A 5,415-nucleotide genomic window follows, 5' to 3' on the forward strand; every position below is an offset into this window, starting at 1 on the left:
CAGTTCTCAATCTAGGGCAAATATCAGAGCAGTTCTAATAGTTTGCAGATAAGTTAATCTTTTTACAAAACAACACTTTTGTAACAAGAAGGTGCGGAAGGCAAGATGGCCCGGTGGTAGATTTCCTGTGCACGCTACAGCCTGGGTGTAAGAACCCAAAACAAAATATCTAAAAAGAAAGAAAATATCCAAAAAGTAAGGAAAATATCTTCTAACAAAAAGACTATTTTGCCCTCGCATTAATTAATAGGGGAAAAATTGACTTTTTGATCAGAAAAGAATTTGGGAATTCCGCTTACGCCATTGCGTAGAGCACGGCGAGACGAGTCCGTAGAAACAGAGTAGACCCGAATCGGAGCTATAACGAAGAAGATATGGTCTAAAAACTGCGAAGGGCAAAACGGTAATTTGGCCAAAAAGTCAGATTTTTATCCCCACTCTCTCTCCTCTCCCCCGTCAGTTTTTCCTCTCTCCTTTCTCTCTCCCCCCGCGCGAACTGGGCCGTGTGACCCTTCGCCTTCTCGGTGACGGCTCGGCCACCACAGGCTGCTGATCTCCGTTGTGGGTACCATCGGGTCCGCCTCCGTCTCGCCATAGAGACCTAACTGACCTCCACCCCGGGGCCGCCCTGAGCTGGCCGGAAAATCATGTTTTTCGACGGAGCTTCGTCCGAAGCTACCCGAACTTGCAGCTCAAAATTCTCCTTCGTTTCTCCACCAAATCGATCGAGTAAGGTATGGTTTCTCAGCTATTTTTCACGTTCTAGCTGATGCATGTATGGGTTTTGATTGATTTTAGCTCTAAAGCGATCAATTTTCGACTTGAAATTTGGCCGAAACTTCGGCCGTCAAAAACTACTATTTCCGGTCACTTTTTGGGGTATGTCCAAGAACAAAAGTGACTCCAAATGGGGTGTTTTACCTAGGGTAGGAGTTTGGAGGCTTGGTTCTGAGATTTTTTGGCCACCCGAAATCGCTTTGGACTCCCAAAGCTGCCCACGCGTGCTGGAGCGCGTGGGCCAGGGTAGTTAGGTAATTCTATACAGTTTTGAGATCCTCGTGTCGTCACGAGCGCGTGGGATTTTGCGAATCTTGATTCGGAGTCCGTTTGGGCCCCGAATGGATTTTCCATATCGCGCGATCCGTGGGTGCAGTGTCGTTAAATAGTCGGATCGCGCTGAATTTCGGATATGTCGGTCTACATGATGTGAGGATCGTGTAGAATTCAACGGATTGCGAATCGGAGTCCCGGATACTCCGGAATCGTGAACCCTGGGGCTAGGGTTTGGGTTTTAAGTGATAACGCGATTTTGGGCTAATACGACCGTCCGTTTCGGACCAAAATCGCAGAACATGGTTCCTTTTCTGTAAGGAATCTTAAGAGGAGCCCAGATTGGCCATCGGAGACCTTGGACCCATGGGGTCCCGGATCGGCCGATTTGGCAGCTTATCACTTATTAAGGTTTCGGGTCTCTTAAGGCCGGTCTAACTGTCTAAAAAGCTAATGTGGGCATAGGAGTAACCTGAAACGAGTACACGTATTTCTAGGAGCTGGGGGCAGGGCGTTTAGTTGAAATTCTTTTTATTCAGCAGTTTTTTAATTTAATCTTTATGGGTAATCAGGCACCAGGAGCCCGACAGGATTGCAAAAGAGACCTTCAAAGGGTCCAAATTTGCTCGGACCATCTGTGAGTGGACTCTCTTTCATGAATAATTTTATATAAGTAATTTATATAGAAAATTCCTTATAAATAAGAATTCTAAAGTGATTTTATATTGATTTTACATAAATAAGTTTTTATAAATAAGGTTATCTGAATATACTTTCGTATTTGATCTGGAATAAGTATTATAGCAAGTGTTCCAACCATGGATCGTAGCGTAAGATGTTTTACTTTTATATTACTCAGTTGAGCAACAGATTTGAGATTTGTGATACAAAATTTACAGTTGAACTCTGATTTATCAGATTACAGAAAATTATTAGATTTTTCTAAAATTATTTTTCAAAGAAAACCACGGTGTACCCATTACTTTTGGTGATTACCCAGAGTCGGACCGATGTCTATGGACATCCAGTCTGATTATAGTTCAGTCAGTGCACTTGACTTTGCCTCACTAGTTACGGGGACGCTCGGACCGTGAGTGCCAGGATTTGCGGCTCGGCAGACTTGGTGTCCCGAGACCTACCAGGATTGCGGCTCGGCTGACTCTGTGTCCCCGAGACCTACCAGGATTGCGGATCAGGCTGCCTACGGTCCCCTGCATCCTGCCAGAGCGACTCGAGCTGACTTGGTGTCATCGAGGAATCTGCCGGCGGGACATGCTGATCATAGTCTCCTGATTTCGTCAGTTTGCGGCTCGGGTAGCCTGCGTGACGCCCGAGACCTGCCAGGGAATTGACAGATAAGACAAGGGTACAATTAGGTGGTAATTTTAAAGAATTTTAAGCTCTTTTATACAGTTATGACTTTCAGCTATTTTATATTAGCTTCTCTGATTTTTCAGGCATTGATACATTTATATAGTTTTGTTCAGTTATACAAGGTTTGAGTCCAGTGCTTTTATACAAGTTTGATTTCAGTGTTTTATACGAGCTTTGATTTCAGTACTTTTGAATAAAATTTATCGAGTTTGAATATGATTTACATAGAATGCTTTGAGTTTAGTATGCTTTAAATGGAGAGTGCATATTCAGTTTTATTTAACTATTTTTATAGTGGGGGTTATTATGATTGTTACACTGTTTTCAAGAATTCTTATGTTTGGTCCACTCATATCTTCAAACTGTTTTCACCCCTAGGCTGTAGAAGTACGCGGGATCCACCACCGGGCCAATCATAGCTTCCGCGCCAAGGTAGAGTTCTGTAGAAAATCCTTGAAACCTTGAAAACCTTAGAGTATGCTCTGAGATCTAGTATTAGTGGAAAAATGGAGTTGAGATCTGTTACTTGAGACATTCTGGCTGTTGGGATGGATTTATTGCTTGTTTAACAGGTGAAAAATTTTGGGATTGGTCAAAATACAGGGGAGACTCTGCCGAATTTTCGGCAGAAGTCGAAGAGAATTTTAAAGAAAAGTTGAAGCAAGAAGGGTAAAAAGGTTATTTGTGCCCGACATTCGCCAGGTGTAGGACACGCACAGGACTTGGCTCGAGTTCCAAAGTGAAAATTGGGTCGGGTCCTGTCACTGGGGGCGCAAAACATTTGAAAATGTGAGTGGACAAAAATAAAGGTTCATAAAATATCCTAAGAATATACTAACCCCCATTGTAAAAATAGTTAAGTAAAACTGAATATGTACTCTGCATTGAAGCATACTAAACTCAAGGCATTCATAGATTTATATACTTATATGTAAATCATATTCAAAATCGATAAATCTCGCATAAAAGTACTGTAATCAAAACTTGCATAAAAACACTGTAATCAAACTTGCATAAAAGCACTGTAATCAATTTAAAACTACCACTCGGGTGTACCCCTTTAATTCTGTCAATTCCCCTGGCAGGTCCCAGCGACACACAGTCTATCCGAACCGCAAACTGGCAGGATTCGGGGGACCGTAGTCAGCCTGAGCCGCTGGCAGGTCTCGGTGACACGAAGTCAACCCGAGCTGCAACTGGCAGGATTCAGGGGACCGTAGTCAGCCTGATCCGCAATCCTGGCAGGTCTCGGTGACACAAAGTCAACCCGAGCCGCAATCCTGGAAGGTCTCGATGACACCAAGTCAACCCGAACTGCAATCCTGGCACTCACGGTCCGGACGTCCCCGAAACTCGTGAGGCAAATGTCAAGTGCACTGACAAACTGAAGGTAATTAGATGTCTGTAGACATCGTCATATCTGAAGGTAATAGATACTGAAAGCAACTGTTTCTGTACTGGGTACCCACGGTGGTTTAAGAAAATATAAAACTTCTGAGAAGCTATAGTATATAAATATAATAATATTTCTGAAACATCTGATGAATAACTGAATCTTTATTAAATCAAGAACTATAAGGTTTCTGGAAAATCTGCTAAATAACCGAATTTTTGTTAAATCTGGAACTATGTTGCCATTTTATCTGATATATATCTCAAACTCTGCTTTCTATATCTCTTTAGCATAATCAACTAAGCAGCATATAAATAAGATATTTAACTTCACAAAGCATGCTAGGAAAATCACAATTAACAAAACTTATTCAAGATCAAATAATGAAATTCATTTATATAAAATCATTTATAACAGAAAAGTCTACTCACTCCTGGTCCGAGCTAGCTAGACCTCCTGAAGGTCTCTCCTGCGGATCTGCCTGGCCCCGGGTGCCTGATTAACCACCATGAATATTTAATTAATAAAACTGCTCGGTATAAGTTATGCAAGTAAAACCCTGACCCCCGACTTCTAGAAGTGCGTGCACTAACTTTAAACTCATTTTTCTGCCCACTTAGGCATTTCAGATATTTAGAACTGCATAAAAAGACTCGAGACTTCACTAAGCGATAAACTTCCATATTGGTCGATACGAAACCCCGTGGGGTCCACGACCTCCAATTGCCAATCTGAAAATTCTTATAGGTTCCTCACATTTAAATAACCATGTTCTGTAAGTCTGGTCTGAAACTGACGATCGGATTGACCACGATCGTGTAATTGTAAAATTTCTAAACCCTAGTCCCAGGGTTCGCTATTTCGGAGTATTCGGGACTCCGATTCACAATCCGTCGAATCCTACACGATTCTGAAATTATCTAGAACAACATACCTGAAATTGAGCGCGATCCAACGGCTCAGTAGTATTGAACCCGAAAATCGCACAATATGGAAAATCCATTCGGGGCTCAAACGGTATCCAAATTGAGATTCGTGAAATCCTAAGCGCTCGTGACAGTATGAGGATCGCAAAAATGCACAGTGTCACTACACTACCCTCACCCAAGCGCCGCAGCACGCGCCGGCAGCGATGGGTGTCCAAAGCGATTACTCCTTGCCGGAAAAACTTCAAACCACGGCTCCAAACTCCTACCCTAGGTAAAACACCATATTTGAAGCCACTTTTGCTCTTAGACCTACCCCAAAAACTGACCGAAAGTGGTCGATCGCGGAGGCCGAAAATCGGCCGAAACTTCAAGCTCAAAAATCCAATAGCTACACTGAGAATCGATCTATTCCTACCTAACAGGCAGCTAGAATAGCTCGAGAGGTTCAAAATCCATACCTAGGTAGATGAAAATGGTGGCCGGAGGAGGGAGGTCAGCGGCTTTGAAGTTCGGACGACGTCGGCCGCTTCTTCTCCAAATTTCGGCTAATCCGCGGCGGCTGGCGGCGGGAGGTGGCTGGGGTAGGAAGAGGAAGTCGTCCCGGTCATTTTGGTACCGACCTCGTCCACAGTCGTGGCCGGTGGCCGGAGATACGAAGGAGAGAAGGTG

Source organism: Prunus dulcis, chromosome 8, assembly GCF_902201215.1.
Source record: "Prunus dulcis chromosome 8, ALMONDv2, whole genome shotgun sequence".
Classification (NCBI taxonomy): domain Eukaryota; kingdom Viridiplantae; phylum Streptophyta; class Magnoliopsida; order Rosales; family Rosaceae; genus Prunus; species Prunus dulcis.